Here is a 22,071-nt window from a genome sequence, read left to right as displayed (position 1 = left end):
CCACAGAAAGGATAAGATCAAAGGGCAGACATACTTTTTTGTTATTTAGAAGGTGCTTCCACATCATTACCCCATTTTTTTTAGCTGAGACAGTTGTGAAGGCAAAAGCAAAATAAACACCTGTGAATAAGTGGAGTTACTTCAGAAATTAAATGAAGTTTTCAGCCTATGCAAGCTGATTACCAGTGGATAGATCTTCATTTGTTAGAAACGGAGGAAAGTGAGAAGATGAATATAGACACTGTGTCTTCTTTACTGAACATGTATGTAATGGGCATTTGATTTTTAATAGCATCCTATAAACATGCACAGAAGTGATCAAAATTCTGATCTCAAAAGTCATCAGTGTAGGAGCAACATTAATGACACGGATTCCTCAAATAGATTTCTAGAAATGATCAGTTTAGTAAATACAAATGTTCTAATTGAAGCGCTCCAGTGTTGGAGCACTTGGAAGCTAGACAGCTGAAACATCATTTAGAAAAATATTCGTAGCTAGATTCCTGACATTTTGAAATACAATCTGTTCTGTAGTTATAGTTGTGTCCAAACATTGCTACAGTGATATTTAAAAGATGTATAAACTGTGTAACATTAAGTTGATTCCCATGGAAATGGCTTACAGTCCCATAATGAAATTATCATGTTAGAGGGCTCTCTTTCAATAGCTTACACTGAACTACATTTTATGCAAAAGTGCACATTTCTTTCCCTAATTCCTGAAGAAGATAAGTAGCATATCAGAAAATGTACCCCTTACACAACGCAAATGTCAACAAACTTGGAAAGATCCCCATTGGTGGCATTTTAAAGAAAAAAAAAATCCACTTAGAAGGAAAGAAAATGGGAAACCATAGCTTAAAGTGGAGAGCATATAATGTAGGTTAGATGGACTAATCCAATAAAGAAGAAAGTCCCCAGAAACTCTTACCAACATCGTTTTCAAGAGGCTTGCACCCTATATAAATATAATGACTAGGGTCACCAAAATCAACAGGGCTAAGGCTAGTCTAATAACGGACAGAGAGGGTTCAACACCTTGTACTTTGACATCCCCAGTGAGAAATAAAAATGCAGAACTCAGCATTCACTTTTTAATCCCATCACCCTTTCCTTCATTTGCTTTGTATCTGAGACAAAGATGTAGGTATGAGTGACATGCCTAAGCAACACATCTTTTCTTTATCACTTTTTCCATCGTTGAGAAAACTGAGAGAAATTACATTTGCTTGACACAACTTTTTGCATGTTTGTGCTATAATCCAGCTTACATATGTTCCTTGCCTCTTATTTTCTCTGAATGAACATTTTCTTGATGACTCGCAACTTGAAGTTGAGCCCAAATAAAATATATAAGAATAAATAAATAGATGACTCAGAGAAAGATTTTTTTTCTGAATGGGAGACTGTATTTTCAGACAGCCCTCAGTCACTTTTTTTTGTTGTTGTTGTTGTTTTTAAATTGCTAAGATTGAATATTTCTTCAGTAGCTCAAGAAACTGAAAGGGAATTACTTCCTCACTGAAGATCTGCTCTGCATGCTAAGTCAAATGGTAAAAGAAACCTGCACGGATGCATTATTTTCAGCACCTACAATAAAACAGTAAAGCATAGTCATAGTCTTCAACCTTGAGATCCGAAAGCCCCTGCTCTCCTGCTGTTCTGGCTCTGGTTTCTTGCCTCTTCTTGCTCCCTGGGCAGACGCACAGAGACCGATAACTATGACGTGACCCTTTGCAGCCAGTCCTTTGCACTCATCCTGGAGCTGAGTCATTAGGCTTCTAATCTCAAGAGCTTTTTTTCATCTGTGAAGAAGAGGGCTGAATTTATCCTAAAGGCCTCCTCATAAACATTATTTTGTAGATTATTTTTCTATTTATCAGCATTACAAAAGATGATCTCACCAACCATTAAACTAATTTCTTAAGACGGCTGGTTGCATTTTCATAACAAGTGGCTTCAACGCTAGCCATTTAAAAATAGTTGCCTTTGTGTTTCCCTGGGGTGCAGCTGTCTCACATCAGAAATGATATTTTGTGAGAGGTTTCTGTTGCTCTGGCAACAGCCTTTGACAAGTTCTATCTGTGAGACTGCAGAGAAGAGAAATTGCTCAGAGGAGAGGTCCATGCCCTTCTCACTGATGTTCTGCCTTTGGTACAAATGGCACCGTGTTTCTGAGAGCTGCTAGTAAGTAGGTATGAAAGAGTCCACTCCCTGACTGTCGGAGGGTGTTACAGGGAAAGGAATTTGTGAAATGACTACTCTAGTTAAGAATTAAATGGTTCTAATTCTGCCATACACGATACCTAAAGAAACAAAACTATGCTATTATGCATCCTCTTGCCTGCAAATTTCACTTTAAAATGGTGGTAATAGAGCTGGTAGAGAGGCCCACCATGTACAAACACCATCGGAGCTGAGAGCACACAGACTGTCAAGATAGTATTTTGAAGAGGTAATTCCAGGCATGTTTATTGTTTATCATTTCTACTGTCAGAAAAGGTGATATTTCTTGCCAATTTCTTTTTTTTTTTTTTTTAGGCAAGATTCTAATTATACTTCTATGTTGCAGTATGTCAATCCAATCTAATTGATTTGCTCTCTGGGTAAGACCAGAGAGTTCCACCAATTAACCTTAGCCTTGGCCAGTGTCTCTAAAGTTGTTTTCTGTCATGATTGAGAGACAGTAGATCCTTCCAGATCACCTATTTTTCTTTGGACTTTGGGTTGTCAGAAAAGGTTGATTTATGGAGCATCTTGCTACTGAAGCCCTGGGAGCTTCTGGAAAGAAGCCCTGGGCTTAACCCCTTCACTTGCTAAGTCACTTGTTTTTTTTTTCTTTCAGAAAAATAAGACTGTCCAGCATTATAAGTCTAGTTTGGGATAGATGACTGTACAAACTGGATATTTCTACTCTATCTTTCATTGTAATTCATTTTCTGACAGAGTCAGGAAGCAGATATCTTAAGAAAATTTGAACTCTCTGGACATATTAGGTAGCCACAGGATTTGGGTGTGACATAGAAAAGTCAGTGACAAGATTAAGGAACATGAGGTCAGAGGCATGCTCTTGTCTGACAGCACTAAGCTGCAAAATTAGTTCTTGGCTGCAGTGACAAATTTAGGAGCATGAAAAAATCAGATAATTTAGTAAGGAATCTGTGGGTCTGTAGTATCTGTTGAGGAGACTCTACTTACACTGTCAACAGCTTATGAAAGAGAGTTAAATGTGGGATGTAAGTAGCTACCATTCATCATTTTGTTCAGTGATGTTGCATAGAAAGAAAATACAATAAATGCAAGACCAGTGAGCAAAATCTTCCTGACATTTTCAAAATCAGCTGCTTACCACACTGTAGCCTTTTTCCCATATAACTGCACAGAAGAGTTTGTTTGGGATTGAAACCACTGTGAGTCCACACCAGATGTTGCAGTTATCCTGATCCTGCTTCCTAAGTAATGCAATGAAAGGTGTTTTTCCCCCGGCTCTTCTAGGATGGATTATTTTCCTAACTTGCAGTAACATTTTCAAGTTCTTCTTGCCACTGTCATTCAGCTCAGTTTTCTCTTCTGCTTTTAGACTAACTTTCTGCCACACAGTGCTTTATGTTTCATAATAAAAAGGCATGTATCAAACATTCCCATAAAATATTCCCCAAACTTTAGACTGGCTTTGAAATAAAATTTTAAGTACAAAAATATTAATAGTATTCTGGTTCTCTTTAATTGTTTCTTGCTGTCAGCATTTAAAGTTTCCAGAATGCTAAAAATTTTCCTTCCTTTTGTTTTTACTTTTTTCTCTAATAAGAAAATCTGCAGTCTTTAAGTATGCTTACTGTAGCAGTTGAGAAGCTAGAGGGAACAACAGCAATTGCAGGACTGTTAAAACTATTAAGAATTGGGAGCATCGGTAATTATACTAATTTTATTAGGGCTGAATCCTTACAATTAGATTACCAAACAGAGGCAAGAAAAGAAGAGGTATAATATGGACTTTGTCTCTAAATTGGTGTGAATTTGTATGTAAATGAGTGGCACATTCACAGTATGGTGATGCATATTAGAATAAAATCCTAACATAAATAATTCTAGCACTGCTGCTATATAATCAAAGCAGCTAAGAAGCAGCAGGAAAGAGGCCCCAGTGATGGCAAAAGGTTAGTGCTGACAATGTGTTATAGTGTACCAGCTATAATCAATGCTGAAAACTGTTATTTGCATTCTCCCAATAGATTTTAGGAGGTGTAGTTTATTGAAGATGATATAGCTCAGCAGTGGTTTCAACAATTTGTGACAATTGAAAGTCTCAGAGAGTGTGGAATTTACAGCAGGCAAGACGCAAGGTTTACTTATTCATAGACTTAATTAGATGTAAATTGAAGACTCCCAACAAAGATTTTGACCCCATCCCAGGCTTCAGAAGCCCAGCTCACTAAAGGTTTTGCAGGCTGCTGCTGTGAAAAATCAGGAAAAATGAGCTTCTTTTCAATAGGTCTGGGTCTTGCAAGGCCAGCAAGGATCTAATGAGATTTTTAGAGAAGTCACTGACAAATCTAATGATACACCATGCTGGATGAAATAGCAGTCCTGCAGGAAAAAAAGTCATATATGATCTGCTAATTATTGGTACTGCAAGTGTATGAAGGGGTGGGATTAAGGATTTGTGGACAATGTTGTTATTCCCTGTGTCTGAGGCATAGTTTCATCAAAATGAAACTTCAGTGTTCTTTTATATAATTTTCATATACTTCTTATAATACTGTGCTGTAAAGTATCATCCATCTAACAGCTGTTCTACCGGTGTGGAAATAAAATTAGAAATTATACAAGAGCAGATTTGTCCATCTTTCATCATAAGATTACATATGCTCATAATGATTGTTAAATTATTCCCTTTTCAAGGTTATATGCGTATAATCAGAATAAAACTGTAGGAATGGTTACAATACTGACAGAAATATCAAAACAAACTCATATATGTTGTTTGAATAAATCTTAATGGCTATTTAAACATCCTAACACTGGAGTGAAGTTTGAAGCTCATTAGAGCTAACATTTTCTCTTTATAGGTAGTCTTGCAGAAATTCACAGGGACTGTGTGTATACAGACCACTTAAATTTGTCAGTAGTCACAGTGAAAAAGAACAGACTCAGCTGATGGGTGCCATTCAGCTACTTTGTTGGTCCATGTCTCACGGACAATTTACTGCCTTCTTCCCAAGATATTCTTTCTGGGTTCTTGTAGCCCTGTTAACCCTATGTAAGAGCTAGCTATGTGTTTGCTCAGTCACATCCCTAGAATCCAGAAACATCCTCCAGCATTACGAATAAACAAGTAGAGAATGTGCAGGAGAGGTAAGTAGACCACTTAGGTTCCTTTAAGGCCTTCTGGGTCTCAAATGTTTTGTGGTTTTAATTTTTAAAGAATGCCTTTTCATCGTGAATTATGGCCCTGATGGCTGTGATTAAGACAAGAAAGTACCGTGAATACATATGAACTTACTTACTGTTGTCATTTCTAGGGATGCAAGTTTGAATTTAGCTGTATGAGGTCTGTTGCTTTTCCTGCCCACATATATACTTCATTTTTTTCCTACCAAAGAAGTGGACAGTGAGAAATGCATTGGCAGTTTAGCAAATGAAACACCTGAGGACATGCTTTATACCACTAAGCACGCTAAAGTGTACAGTCATTCTAGGTATGAAAGGTTTGCAGCTCTCTGTTACAACAGGAGAACAGAGGAGGGTCTCCTACTCCTCTAACAAGTTAGAACTTGATAATACACGTCCTTTGAGGCTATTGAGTCTTGCCCATTATTCTCCTGGTCCCCTGCACTCAACTGAGTAAGAGATATTTCAGCCAAAAGTTTTAAAATGCAGTTATGGTATATGCTGTATGGAAATTCAGTTCTCTTGAAAGCATGTTGAGCTTATATCTTCTCTTTTTAAATACTTCGATTTTCCACCATTTTGCAGGAAGGAACTGCACAAACCTTTGCCACAAACAGCAAAATTTACAGCAGAAATTAGCTATTCCATTTTCAGTCTTAAGAAAGTTTAAAGGACTTTGGAAACACATTGGGAAATGTTTTCTTCTTTTTCCAAAATGCTTATGCTTTAGCTATTTTTTTTGCATGGTTTCAGTCTCCAGCTGCTAATTAGAGCATTCTTGGATGCCATCTTAAATAACGACAAAAATTGTGGCTGCTTTATGGTTTTCTTTATGGATGTGGAATCAATAGCATTAAGAAGGAGAACATTTTTTCCATGTGGCTGATAATGTGACCTCATAATAAGTTGCTGTGAGCAGTAATTAAGGTTGATTCTTCCTTTAATATTTCCCCTCTTCTTTTCTTGCTGCATCTGGTAACGATCCTAAAAATGTGAGTCATATCAGTGTCTTCTATCCTAGCAAATGTGAATGTCAATTCAGCCGTAGAATTTATCCTAGAGATCCCAAAGAAAAAGTACACATAGAAACTCCAGATAACATGTTTACAGTATTTCAGACCACTGGGAAATCATTCTGTTAGTCTCATAAAGCCCTAATTTTTTAAAATAAATAAGGCATTGATAAGAGATTAATCTTCTCCCCAGCTCAATGCTCTCATGTGTGGGAGAATTTATTTTGGAAAATGTCACATAGTCTGTAAATGGGTTAACTCTTCAGTCCCCTTAAGTGGTTTTCTTTTATCTAAAATTACTGTTTTCTCAAATATTCCAGTTTTATCTCTTACTATTTCATTTCCTCCTGTACGTGGAGTTCCTTGCTTGTGTGTCAATACACCCTGTCTGCACTGGGTGGCGAAAAGTTTCCAAAGTTTGGGATTTTTGATTTCAGCTATGAGTCTGCAAAACAAAAATGTGAAGCCATTTACCTGCAAAATGTCCTTCTCCCCTCTGTATTTTTAGGACTGGAATTTAATGAGACCTTTGAGCTTCGTCTTGTTCCCTTTAAATGATGGGCTCTGGTGTCTTTGCTTTCTCTAAGACAGGTCCTCATGTGCAGCATGCAGCCAAACCTCACTGCCCTCTCGGCCACCTGTACAGGCTCTTCTCTCAGGAGCTTGCAGAGAAACTGGTAGAAGGACTTACAAAAAGATGCTGATTGCTCTAAAAGTATTGCTCATTTTAATTTCCTGGGGCATCTAGCATCCCATCAAAGTACCAGGGTATCCAAATAAATAGCGATCTAAGTGCCCAGTTCAGCCAATGAAAGCAACACCGTTATAAAGACCTCTTCTCAGGAGCTCTTTTCTGATGGATGACAGACCACTGGACATCACCAAAGTGTCCACCCTGTGTGGCCCCTCTTTCCTCTGTCTCCATTTCCAAATAACAGTTAGAGTCTTGCTCATACCTGACATCAGTGTCAGCACCTCTTTTCATCATTTTTCAGGGAAATGAGAGCGGACACATTCCTAAGTAGACTGATGGCACACACGGTGTGTAGCATTTGTCCCTAGGTTGTCACTTGGCACCACGATGCCCAGTCTCACATCCCCGTTTTTTTTTTTTTGGAAGGAATTAAGGAGCTGCTGGGAACAAACTAACATTTAGCAGTGTGGAAGGCCAGAAAATCAGGACACAAAGCAAATGAGGGAAGTCAATTATTCAATAACATGGATATACTGACAAAAATAGGTTTAGTGGTCACACACATTGTCATGCCCAAATGCCTTTCATTACCACTGCATGGTAGTTACTAGAGTGAGTAAAGAGCCATGTTCATTGCTTTCTTTGGTATTTTGGAATAAAAATGTGTATGTTATAAGGCAAGGTGTATAGATGCCTAAAACTTTTCATACCAGCCAGCAAGGAGAATTTCAGTCACAATGAGTAACTAGCTCTCCAACATTAAGGATCTCCAGGAAGTTGCAGGATGCTTTGCCACATTAAAATCCACATTTCACATGCAAAACCCCAAATCAATAGGTAGTTGATATGAAATATTCTCTCTCAAGCATAATTTATCCCTACTTGAAGGCCGTTTTATACCTTTAAAACAGCATCTTGGGAAGACTGGGAGGACTGGCCATTAGAAACTGCAATAGTTAGGCTGTCTTTTCTGTCTCTCTCCCCACTTAGCTCTAATTGAAACAAGTCTGTATGTAGCATTGTCTCCGGGAACAGCAACAGTTCTGCTGAGTTCCGTAAGTGGAAACTAAGAAACAGGGTATACGGAAGCTTTGACGGTAAAAAAGAGAAAGGAGAAGAGTGAAACTCGTGTTATTAACAAGATTCTTTTTTCCAGTAAAGACGGAGATGTTTGAAGAAAAATGTTTTGTGCCTGGTCTCTTTTAACAGAGGTGTTTTGTACCAGTAAAAGTTCATGCGGTATTTACTGCGGATGTAAGCAGTCTTTCACTCCAAACCCAAGTACCCTTTGGCATCTCTACTTACTAAAATTATCCAAGCATTAAGAGCCTACTGGACTTATGCTCCGGTGGCTCACAGCTTCTGGGTCCAATGCAGATTCATTTACAATAGAAAAATGAAGAATAATATCTCTGAGGTAAACAGCTTGAGTTTGACAGAAAAAGAATATCAAAACCAAAGGCATGATGCAAACTGGCTAAACTTTAGCTGTGCTGCATATAGACAGGAATTTTAAGGAGGAGCTCCAGAAAGCCTACTGCCCCAAAGTATTTAATCTTAAAAGTACTTAGAGATCTGAATTTAGACACCTAAACGTAGATACCATACATATTCGGAAGCAACCTAATCTGGGAATTCAGCTCTGTTGTTATCTAGCTCTTCATGCCTCTTCACCTGTGGTCCTTCATAGGCCTTATCTGAAAAGTGTGCCCAAAGGAGGCCTGGTGCACCACATCTTCGGAGAGGGCAGAGCTGCCAGGCCCCGCCAGGAACCTGAGGAGGAACTGTGCCCCTTCACTTAGAGCAAGCAAGGGGGTTGCCCCCCTCCTTACAGCACTCGGATGAGAAAGAGAGGAATCCATTTCCAGGAAAGGATGCAGTTCGCAGTTCACAGTTATTGGATGAAAGAAAAATTGTTTGAGGAAGCTGGAACTAGAGCCCATATGTGCCCACTTTCAGGGCTGAGGACCCCTAACACTACAGCCTCTGGATCAAGGTTGTATTTTTTGCTTTCTTTCTGGCCCCATGACTCTTAAATTCTTAGATACTCAGCACAAAATGAAAGCGAGACATAGCTGCTCAGGAATTTGAATGCTCTGAGCAGAGATACTTTGGCTGCATGAGGCTCCTGAAAAAGTGTGTGTCTGCGTGTGCGCACACATGTTCCTCTGTGTGTGTGCACTTGTGTGTGTGTGCACATGTGTGTGTGCACATGTGAGATATGGCTCAGGGAGAGGAGGAGTGAGACCACACTGAAAGAGAGAGAAAAAGCAGCTTCGGCAGCCTGAGCAGCTCTGCTCTGTAGGCTTGTGGGAAGCTGGAGGGGTGGCTCTTGGACTAAGGTTCTGGCAGAAAGTCTTGAAGGGGTAAGTGAAGAAGCTGTCAGGTTGTTTGATTATTTTCTGTAGTCAAAGAAGCAGGATTTGTACGTTCCTGTAAGTCAAGTTGCGTAAAAGATCTGTGATTGAATCCATTGCTGTTTTCTTCCCAATTGGCAGTCCTAGGAGGTCTAGGTTCAGGACTTCTGAACAGCTGCTTAGATCAAAGCATGTTGCTAACAGCAGTAGCTTGTTTTCCTGCCCACTCGTAGGGAATGTGCAGATATTTTAAAGACTTTTTATATTTTCACCTTTAAGTGCTGTGCTTACTACTTACTCCTTACCTTATTACTCCTTTCCCTATTTCATGGTATTCAAAGATGCTGTTACTTTATAAAACCAGTTTATAGTTTTCCATTTTGATCCCATCATTTTGAAGTAAGTCTGATAACTCTTGAGCACTCCCTCTCTCCCAGGAAGAACGTAGGCTGCCTTCCCACGTTGGCTGTGCTGCTGTAAAGTTTAATCAATTGGCTACCAACTGACATCAATTGGCTCTAAGTTTGAAGTGAATCCTGCAACTCAGATCCATTGAGCTACTCCAAATTTATACCAGAAATAAGAGTCTCGGTTGACAAGTATAGATCATAATGGTATATGTTACCTGCCGTTTCTAAATGTTAATTGCTTGGCAGATCACCCACTGCCAATGAAGAGCGAGAGAGGCAGACAGGGAGATGTACAACTGGGAGTCCTAAATAGGCTGGAAGAGGCTAAGGCTGCCTCTTGTTCAAGGGAGGAAGGATGGTGGGGAAGGCAGTCAGATTTCTTCTGCAAGGAGCCAGGAAGCCCTTTTGTGTTTCTCTGGTCCTCCCTCTGAGGCAGCCCTCTGACTTTTGGAAGAAGGAACCGATCTGCAGAAAGCTTAAGAGAAGTGAGTGAACTGCAGGCTGGCTGCCCTGCTGAAAGTAGTGCTGGCTTCTGCAGAGACAAGGGAAGAAAGCAAATAGGTACCTTCCCTCTGAGCCCAGCAACCCGGTAGTACTGATGTCTTTTAAGATGCCCAATTTGTAAGTTTTGTCATCTTGGCTATAAGGTTAATGTATACACAAATGATGCACCCACATGTCCTGCTAGAAGTGAGGCAGTGCCCTGGATTCACGTTCCCAGTCTGCGTGAGCGTCCAGGTGAAATTCCTCCCCCTTGCTGACAGCGGTGGTCTGGGTCGGGCTGAGGCTTGGCTTCAGCTTCATCCCATCAGCTCCCAGTGCTGCAGACTCGGCTCGGTATGGCTGGAGAAAGCCAACACGGAATTTAACTGAATAAATAGTTTAGCAATGAATATTACAAAGTAACCTTTTAGTTGGTCTTTTTTTTTTTTTTTTTTTTTAAACAGGGGATGGATGTTTTGCTGCCAGTTTGTGTGTTTATTTTCCAGTTGCCATAGAAAATAATTGACCTATTTTCTTCCAAGAATAAATATCTTTATTCAAGCTCCCTAAAAAAAACACACAGCCAAGACTTGCAGTGAGGCCCCACCCATGCTGTCTGCTGCTACAGCCCACAGCGGACAGATTAAGCTTTGCCATTTTTACTGAGGCTTTTGAACTGTTGGATGAAAATGTGTTTCTTACAGTACATTTATCCTGCTGACTCCTACTGTTTCAGACCAGCGATACGGTTCTAATGAGAAGCCTGAGGAGACGCGAAATGTAAAGAAGTCAAGATGCTGAGCAGTGCCGTTGCCCCCAGCTCGTAACAACTTTCTTACCATTGCTTTAACTCCCCCAAACAGATAACTAAGCCACCTTTCCAAACATTTCTCCCAGTCATTCCTGTGTCTTTTCCCCACTCTGGATATATAAAGGCTTCATCACAAGCCCACTGAATTTACAGAAAGCGTTGATTGCGTTAGGATTTCCATGCTAAGTACATTATCCTTTGTTTCTGGGTCATCTTCTATCTTTTGCTCATGGACAAAAAATGGGGAGAGGGAAACGTTTGGAGATCCTCATGCAGCTTCCCTCTGAGAACTGGGCCATTTGCACGGTTAGCCTTTCTGTAACCCCAGAATGCGTGTGCTCAGGCACTAGGCGCTTTTTCCCCTCATGCTAGTCCCTTAATATTAATCCTTGTGCATATTTTTCATGTTTGCATACTGCTGTCAACTTGAGATCATTCTAACATTCTTTCTGCCAGATTATAGGCAGTGTTTCTATTTATATATCGTGGATTTATATTTTCATTGCTGCTAAGCGCTGCACTGAATCTTTGAGAGTTTTACCTATTGCCTTGCCCAGCAGCTTTTCTGTTCAATGTTCAGTGTGGCAAGTGAGGCAGGCTTATCATGATGGAGAGTGCCTGGAGCACTCCTGCCTTATTTGCTGGAAATGTGGGAGCGTGTGGTTAATGCAGCATAAGGGCACATAAAATGAAAGGACAGCTGTATAATTCTGATCCGAATTTGTGCTCCTGCACAGGTAGTTGTTATGAACAGCAGTGGCCTCTTCTTCCATTCTTCTTGTGCAAAAGAACCAGCGCCTCGATGCCTGATTACTGGGCAGCTACAAATATGGCCCAGTGCTGAGAATGGAAGGAGGTTAGGCAGAAAATCCCCCCAAATCATGTCTGTGTCTGTGTCCTCCATAGGACCGTGTTTGAGCCCAGACTTGACCAAATGCTAGGCCTGACTTGGTGGTGGGATCAGGCGCATACTCTGGGAGAACAGCGGGCCGTATCCTGCACCCAAGCACCAGGTGAAGCGCACCTCTCCACCCACTGCCTGGTGCTCCTTGGCATGGCACAAAGCAAGGGGACTTCTGTGCCTGGTTCCCGAGCCCATCCATCACGTCTGCTCTAATCCACACCCGGCCTCCCACTGCCACTTACGCGGCATCATGCCCACTTCAAAATGCAGTTGTTTAAACCAGTCCAGCTTTATTTGTAAATTCCTTTTTTAAATATGCAAATATACAAAAATGCTTTCTTAGTGCACATTACAGGATTGTTTCGGATATTAAATTAAAATCGAGCATAGCTGGGATTCCTGAGGTAAATAAGATTGATGACCGCTGGGAAAAGGAAAGGGAAATTATTATTTACTCAGTGTTGGCTGTAACGCCAACTTAAAAAAGACACGCTTTTGATCTTGCGTCTTCCCACTATGTTTTCATGTATGAGAGCTAAGTGATCCCAAAGATGCTCACGAGCCTCCCCATTCCAGCATTACAAATTACTTAGTGTTCTCCATGGATTGATAGCCAGATAAATAGAGGCAGTGTTTATTTTACCATTCAGCAGATCTTTCAAATATTATTACTGTGGCATATTTCCTTTGTTTTATTTTATTTCAAGTGGAATGCTATTTAAGACTTTAGGTCACTGCTTTATGCCCTTGGGCTGGGTACAGATCTTTAAGCAAGCCACTACAAATAAACGGTAGAGATTTTCGTGTGATTGTGGATCATGACGATGCTGTTGGGAACATTTTAGTTAAATGCCATGTCACTTTCACCTACTGCCTTCAGGCCAGTGCATGACATGCAGTAAGTGTCAGGCAAAATGTCACATCTGTAAGGAAGAGCTTGTGTGAATGTAAAACTGGAATGTGGAAAAATGGTGTCACATACCCTGTAATCTAATATGGTTCTGCCTTAAAAGGGATGTTTTCTCTATGGAGATATGTGTTTAACCAGAGTGACTTCTGCTTGAAGTTCAACAGAAACTAAACTTATCTGTTTATCCCCAGCTTTCTTGGGAAGCTCTTGCTACAGTGGTTCAATTCCAGGTCTTTGTATATTTTGCTGACATGATAAGAGCCTTTAACAAATAAACTCAAAACATGGAAAGAAGAGGACTGAAATTAATTTTTCTTATGGCGTGAGAATAACATCTTTCTCCTAAGGCTTCAGGGTAAAGCTGAGAATATATCAATTCCATGATGTATCATTTCAGATGTTCTTCATTCTGCTCCGTGAACTCATCATTCACTCAAGGAGTAGGTCTCCTTCAACAGAAGTAATAGTTGAAAAAACAGCTGGAGAACCAATGGACAGAAAGAGAGAAATGCTATTTTCAGCCAATGGTAGATAATGGCTCAGTACCCAGCCAGCGATCTTACTCTGCTTTACCTGACGAAGTCAAATGGAGGTAGGGAGGTACCCACGCAGTCAACCAATACAATATTTTGTCCTTTTCCCATTTGCCAAGACCTTCGTCTCTCCCTATTCATCTCACTACCTGGAGCAGCGTGCCATTCAAGACGGTGCTGTTTCACCTGACGTGACCATTTTGCTTTCTTTCACCACAGCCAGAGCAGGAGCCCCAGTCACGCTCGGGATGGGAATGCTTTCCTGGCAGTGACCAGGAGCAGAACCAGTCGAAGAACAGGGTAAGCATCTAGCAATGCTTCCCTGGTACATACTCAGCTCAAGGACTTAAGAACTTGTGGTGGTGCATTATGTGTAGTATCTCTTTGCTATTTCTTTTGAATGGGTACCCTGCTAGGTCTATTTGATATCCATAGGTCTTATATTAAAAAACACCATGGACAATTGCCTCTTACCTTTCCATTACTACTCGTTGGTTAACTGAAGTCTGTCACAGCATCCCACCATTGTTTGGTTTTTGTGGGCTGTGTGCCCTTCTCCTCAGGGAGGTTAGCTTTTAATTTTGACAATCCTTGTTGATCTTCTCTTTATCTTTCTGTTTTTACAATAAACATTTTGAGATGAGGGTACGGGAAGTGCTCAGTTTTCACGTTTTGGGTCCACTATGGATTCATACAATGCCCTTTTCCAAAAAATCCTCAGCATTTTAGCAGCTTAATTGATCATTATTAAAGAGTGACCTTTCAAAATCTCTCTCCTGAGTGATAGAAACCATTTCCAAGTCTAACATGTATATAGGATCGTTTCTCCCACAGGCATTACTTTACATTTATGCATTCAGTTTCATTTGTTGCTTTATTATTCCCTTAGCATAAGGATCTGCAAATCTTCAGAGTCAACTTTCATTTTGATTACCCTGAACAATATAGTACCATCAGCAAATTTTGCCACTTCACTTTTTAACCCCTTTTCCTTCTCACTGATTATATTTTCTGTCCCTCTTTTTACTGGTTTACCTCGCATTTTCAATGGTTTTGATTTCTTATTTCTGACAAACATATCAAATTCCATTCGCTTGATGTCGAGGTGGTTTTAAACAAGAAGTTATACTCAGCAGTTAATAGTTCAGTTATTTCAGACTTGTGTTCCTTTACAGTTCTGCTCTGAACAACATCTGGGTATAGTGATTTGTTCCTATTCACTTTGGTGATGGTTCCACTTGCACTGACAATTCAGTCAGTGATGCATCCTCAGATACAGCCACTGCGAAAAAGGAGTCTGATGGAGAAATATTCCTAAAGTCTCCAAAGAGAGCGCAGCTACAGAAAAAAAAAAAAAAGAAAAAAAAAATGTTTACCCTTTCTGTTATGACCTTATGTTCTCTGAGTACTCCCTTTTATGCTTGGCCATCTATTGCCCTGCAAACTTTTTGGCTGACTTTTCATTCCTCATCTGTTTGAAAAAGAATTTATGATGACATTTTATGTCTTTTTCAAGCTATTCCTCAAATTCTTTTCCAACCTGCCTTCCCATGCATTTACATTTAACCTGCCAGATTTTTTATTATTTTCCGTTTTCCTCCTTTCAGTGCAGCCTCAGATATTTGAAAACTGTCTTCTTAATTCAAATATCTTCCATTCATCTGATATTAAATCATGTCAACTGACTAATCTGGACTTAGGATGGAGTATGTTGTTGTTTTCAAATTCTATACATTCTGAGCCTTTGATTTCTGGCCTATAAGTAGTATTCATGTTAACTGCAAACACTTATTCTTATAGTTGACCCTTTTAGACATTTTTTCATTAAGATGTCTTATTTATACATACATATATATATATATATATTTTTAATCAACAGCTACTGAGGACTTGCTGCTCCCCAAAATTTTGCTTCCTTAGATTCTATACATTATAGTCAGTGGTTCATTTTTGTCCACAAAGAGACTCCTCTTAGACAGTTTTTTTCCTAACACTATGCCATATACTGTCTTGCCTGCTCACCTCTCTATATCTCATCTGGTGGCACGTGCTGCATATGTTAGAGTTTGGAGCTCCTTGGTTTTTTCACTAAGTAGCATTTGCTTTTTCCACATTTTGGCTGATGAGAGCTAAAACTGTTGCTGAAGGGAGTTTGAATGACTAGCAGTGAAAAGCTTAAAATGTCTGTGGAGACCAAATTGCTCATGGATACGTATCAGTGATTTCACCAGCACCGATATGACATTCAATGGTATCAAGGGAACATACATTATAATGATATTTTGCCTCCAAAACACCTATCTCTTTATTTTCTATTCCAGAGCCCTTGCCATTGCCTTTGGGACTGTGCTACTGCCTTCTCGCTTGTCTGAATACCTGGCCATAACTGTTTGTCTTTATGTGCTCCTTTCAAACGTGAAGAGAGATTCTGTCCATGCCCTACTTTCAGCTGAGGTCATGCACCCAGCGATGCATTGCCTAATGCAGATGGGATTCTCTGCACTGCCACTGCACTTTCTTCCAGTGAAATACTCCCTTCTTCAATCTATTTAATTGCATCAACATGCAACTTGCCCGTGTATTTCTGGACAGAAGGATAATTATGTAGCGTCATCCCAGACTCTCACATGAACCTGTCAGTCATGCAATCGTGTCTTCTCACTGCACTTGATAAATCAGTCACGGGACTGCTCGTATATGCCGACATGTCGGCATCATTACCTCTGCCCTCGAAGTGATCATCTTTTCTGTATGCCCTCTTCATCTATCTCAGATGCAAGTCTCTTAAACTCAATTTTTTCACATGATGGCATAGAGCAGGGCAGTGGGCTTACTGACCTCACTTAATAGTTTATTAATGAATATGTAAATTATTAAAACACACGGAGAAAGAAGGAGAAAAAATGGAAACTATGCTATAAATAGAATAAGCTTGCTGCTTCAGAGTAAAGCAGTCATCCATACTCATCTTCTGAATTATTTAACTCACTGCTTTAATTCATAAGTTTCTTTTTCAATTATTAAAAAAATGCACTTGTTTCTATGGCAATCCTCAGAATTTACATTGAGATGTTCTAGAAAGCCCCTGATGTTTCACAGGGGTTTTTTTTGGTTTTTTTTTTTGACTCTTTAACCAAATCTACGAGCTTGAGCTTACTTTTAGTTTTTGAAGATATCCTTGAGGTTAGCACTGGGTCCGTACACTGATGACAGCTACAACACAGTAGAAAAATTAATAAAGGAGGTTTAAATTGGTTTCATCAGGATGTTGCAGCCACAGTAACTTTGACATAAACCAGCTGCGAGTTTTTCAGGCTAAAACGGCCCTGAGATGAATCAGTTTTAATAATACTTCTGGCTTGTGCACCATTATAACTGGTCTAAAAGTCCTCCGGGTTTATTGAGTTCAAGAGATAAGGTTATTATTCAAACAGTTTTATTTGCATTAGTCCCACAAAACTTAAGCAATAAGCTCTTCACATGCTATGTACTCTAGAAGCTCCTAAGTGACCCGTAAAGGAGTCTGTGGCAAATCCCGTATCTCAGAGCTGGGCAGAGAGGCCCAAGTATAACTGTAAAGCTCAGAACAAATCATGCATCTCTGTACAAAAGGCCAGAGAAAGAAAATCCTCATTCTCAGTTGCTTCCTTTAGTTATCATTAAGAGGTGGGCCTGGAAATGCCAAATCCAATAGGAGTTGTGCCACTGCCCAGGACCTTACAGACAAGGAAAAGTAATCCCATTTACCCACTCTTCAGGGAAGCCCACTTTAAGGTCAGTAAATGTATTTTCAGCTCAACTTGCCTAGAGTCCTCAGTGTCACTAAACCAGTCTAGGAGCGATTGCTATTCTGTTTGTTTATTGTCTCAAGAAACGCAAAGTATGCTTACTTTAACAAGCTTCCTTAGTGTACAGTGGACTTCTGCAGCTGTCACTGTGTTTAGTGTTGATGAAGAGTGAACTGAAAAGTTTTTGGGCTGAGCCTGTATTTTGGCTAAGTATGCACTGAGTCTCGCTTTGAAGACAAATTTAGTTGGTTAACAGGTGAAGTTTGACGGTAGCAAATGCTTGTTTGATATTACCAGAACGTTTTGCCTCTCCCAGTCTCATGTACTTCTTATTTCTTCAGCAAGGAAGAAAATCAGGAGTAGCCTTGAAAAGCAAGTCCCATTAAGTTTTGATTTGTCTTGAACCAAGCATTACTGAGACCTATTTGGATCATGAAATTTGAATCTGAATTTACCAATCATCTGAAATTCGAAGGATTCAAATCTTAAAATTTTAGTATACCAGTCTTTTTGCAGGCAAGAAAATTATTGAGGATGATTCAGCAGTATTGCCCACAGGCTATTTTGCATCACTCTGAGACTCTACTCGGTGCAAACCCACAAAACCTGAGAACTTCCATGTGCATGGTCTTGGTGGTAATCTCACTACTAAGGACTGCAGCATTAAAATAATGTGCATTGTACCACAGTTTAAAATGGTTAAAAAATTAAATACAGAAAAAATAAAATAAAATCCGAAGGCACTCCCTTGCTCTATCATCGAAATCCTTAGCCGTCGAAACAAAGGATTTAGGGTTAGGAAACTGGATGTAGTCTGTACCATATGATTAAGAGTTGCAGTAGTGGAATAGAAATAAATGTAGCCGAGAACAGGACATGTAGCGTGGTAAGTCAAACAGGTAATACTGCACACAGATTCTAAATATTCAAAGAGAGATGTTCCTGCTGAAGATCCCGCTTAGCAGTATTGCAGGTGTTTGCTTAATATTTGGGGACATGTCAGCTTAATCACAGCATGGGAGGTGAGCTTCAGTAAATGCCTATTAAGTCTTTCTATTTCTACCTTACTGCACCTATTTGCCTTCAACCAAGACACACAGAATCATCCAGGTTGGAAGAGACCTCCAAGACACACATCCAGAGATGTTGCTTTTACATTTGCAGAATAGGGTTGTAAGTGTGTAAACACCATGATTTCTTGATATTTGGCTCAAGATAATCATCCTAACCTTCCTGTCCAAAAATGTCATTGACACTTGCAGTTTGTTGCATTTGAACAAATGATCTCACTATAACTGTATGCCTTTGGTGTTCCTCTTCCTCAGCATCCTGTGATTTTCCCTTCAAGAAAGGGAAATTTGAAATGCAAACGGCAATTTTAAGTAGTGGCAAGACCCTTTGCAAAACCTTCTCACAGCTTGAGAAAGGTCCTTTTACAAAACCGTATGTGCTGTCTGGCAGGAGTAGATGATGATCTAATTCCTGTCACTGAACCAAAGCAAAGACCTGACTGGAGCTGTTCAGGAATTTTAGGACAAAATGTAATGTCACTGGAAAATGCTGACCTGTCAAAGACAACATATTCTTTGGAAATAGTTTGGTTCCAGCTAACTTTTCTCAAATCACAGTCATATTACCTTTAAAAACTTGCCTGTTTTTCTGATGATTCATGTAGAGATCTGCTCAGGAGTTTGTGTTTCTAAGGTCTAAAGCTCTGGCCAGCTCTGGCAAAGGTTAAGATAAGTTGGGCTGGAGGGAGCTGAAGCCCCAAAGTTTACAGTTTCTGAACAGAAAGGTGGTTTGCAGAAGAGGACACTTAAGAAAATAGTCAGAGGAAATCCCTCTAGTTGGTTGTTGTTTGCTTCCCAGCCCCACTTCTGGGCTACAGCAGCTGACGAGAGCTTCTGCAGAGAGCGAGGAAGGTCCATTGCTCGGCCCTCCTGACAGGAGCTAGACCAGAGCAGTGGCAACTCAGCACCTCAGGCTCCATCCTGGCAGCAATAGGGCATTGCTTCTCTCGTTCCCATCCCTGCTGGGAAAGGGGAAGGAGCAAACGGCACCTGGCTCTGCCCAGTGTCAGGATGGAGGATGAGGGTGCTGCTATGGAAGCTGTGGGAGGAGAGACGCAGCACCTCAGAGAGCAGCTCTTCATAAATCTTGCTCCCACTCGTATAGACCTGTTTCAGGGCTTGAGAGATCAAATTAGTCTGTGGACAGGGGATGACTATTGGCAGGTTGGTGGCGGCCTCACGCATGTTCGCCCCGTGTTTGCAAAACACGCAGAGCACCGATGCCTGCTGTTCGGGCGGTCCCCAGGACTTGAGGTGTCCTTCTCCGTAACCCCCGGCCTGTAACACAGCGTGTGGCAGCACGGACAGCTTCAGGCTCTCGTGTTCAAGCAGGGGCTCTCAAGACTTCCAGTCTCCCCGCGGCAGGACTGGGTGCCAAAAGTAGACACTGAGTTTTTCGGCTGCCAGCTCTGGGGTCAGGAGCCAGGGGTGTCTGAGTGCTCTGGGCCACTGCCAGGGCGCTGAGCACAGTGCCAGCCCTCAGGGCCACGGCCATGCTGGGGAGTCCTCAAGAGGCAAGTCAGCTTCGTTATGCTTCTGGAGAAAATAATAACAAAGCAAGACAACCAGAGAAATCCAGGGGGGTGACACTAGCTGAAGTTGCCATTCCAAATCAGGGGGAGATCTTTCATGTTTCAGAGTGTAAAAAGCTAAGTTTTGGGCAAGTCTAGCCACAGTCTCAAGGCCTCACTCTGTGCAACTACTGAGGCATCTACAGACTCACTGAAGCAGAGCTAACCAGATACTCGTTCTGTCCCTTCACCAGGGAATGTTTCTAACACATGTTCAGTCTTCAGAAGGCAAAGTGTGTATAGCTCACAGTAAGCCAGTCACTTACTCCTTCAGGATACTGACCTTCCTGCCTCCCTTGCTGTGACTGATCAATCAGAATATTGTAGCTGATACTCGTAGCTGCCTGTAACTATTATTAATGCTTCAGATAACTAGATGTATTGCATATCCTTAAAAAAAACAGCACTCCACCAGCACTTTCCTTGCTCTGTAGCAACCACAGAAGCAGGACAAAAGATACCTCATACCTTCAGTAGAACCTGCCAGTCTTCACACTTCCTGCTCATGCTGGTGTTATGTCCATAGATGCTAGGAGCTTGTCAGCATTATTTTCATTTGAGCCTTGCATGCTGCATATATGGCAGAATCACTTGAGAAAGACTGTGAGAGGCCACCCACATGCTTGGACCTTCCTGTGAGGACTTCGGAGGATGCCGGCACGTAGGTTCCTGCTTCCTGTGATGGCTGCGCTTCTTTCTGCCTCCACTTTACCCACTGTCGGTCCCACAACAGCTCCTCAGCCTTGGCTCTGCACCACTCCACTCCTCACTGGGCCGGTGCTGTCCCAAGGGACCAGAAGTTAGCTTTGCAGGGCATGGTGACAACTACAATTTGTGTTGTGAAAGCTGAAGAGTTTGTGAAGTATTCAGAGGGTCATAATATGTAGAGTGGTCTCTAAAGCCTGTAAGTTTTCCTGGCCTTTGCTGCCTCAGTCAGATTGAAAGCTGTTGGTGAAAGAGAGGGTTGGAAACCACAGTTTTGAGCTGTTGTGGGCAACAAGCAATCTTTCAAAACTGTTCACTCAGGAAAGATCTGCCTTCTGGAGCACACATTGTTTACAGGCTGAATTCCATCCTGCAGTTGATATTTATAGCTATTATGAATCTTTTAAAGGAGAAGGGCCTCTAATTGCCACAAGGTATGAGGTTTTAACAATATAATGCTTACAGAGGTTGGATAAAAGGTAAGATGTATGGTAGCCTTTTTTCTTCCTTCTTTTTTTCCTTTTCTTTTTGTAGCCAACACATTGCAAACAAAGAAATATAAAACAACCTGCACCCTTGCTGGTTCCAGCAATCACAAGAAAAATTGCATACAAAGCAAATTAAGACGTATCTCTTCGTCCTAGGGCAACCTAGTTGGCTGTCTGTTTTTTTGATTATTGGCTGTTCAGTATACAAGACTTCTTATTTTAATAGTTTCATATGCACGGGAGAATAAGCAACCTGACAGTTCCATTAAAAGACAATAATTACATGCATTATAAGAAATTGAGATGCATTTGTTTCCTTAATAAAGCAACCCCAATCTAGCTGCATTTGTAGAGAGACAGTGCCTCCCAGTGGTACTTAAGAAATATAACAGGCTGACGCATAATTTATTTGGCGTACAGGATCAGATGACTGTTAACTGGCTCATATTCACACCAGGATCAACAACATTCCCACGCATGTTGTGCACTGATGGAAATGTGAGTCTGTGTCCATCTCTATTTTATACATTTCATTGGAGCTCCTAAACCAAAATAAAACAGAAATATACAGCACCAGTCATGCTAAGCAAAGAACAGTAAAAAATGCCACAAGTCTCCATCTTCTTTGCTTACATTTTGTACTTTCTTCTGGAAAATTCCTTTAAGAAAGTAAAACCCTACACCTCTTGACTTTTCCAGCTTCCACACTACCCTGAAGTTAATGTAGTTTTCTCAGCACCCTCGCTAAATAAAATGCTATTGGCTTGAGTACAATTCAAATAATTCACTATTTCGTCATAACACTTTTGCTAAAGTCTGTTGGGAAAACTATTTTATATTTAGGGCAGGAGATGAGATGTTTTAAAATCATTTTCTTCTTCCATCTTTATTCTAGCTTTCTGGCTATTGAATCTGCTCTTACAGTTGAGAATGTGTGAACACC

Source organism: Anser brachyrhynchus, assembly GCF_964034855.1.
Source record: "Anser brachyrhynchus genome assembly, chromosome: 3".
NCBI lineage: Eukaryota > Metazoa > Chordata > Aves > Anseriformes > Anatidae > Anser > Anser brachyrhynchus.
This window is presented reverse-complemented; position numbering follows the sequence as displayed.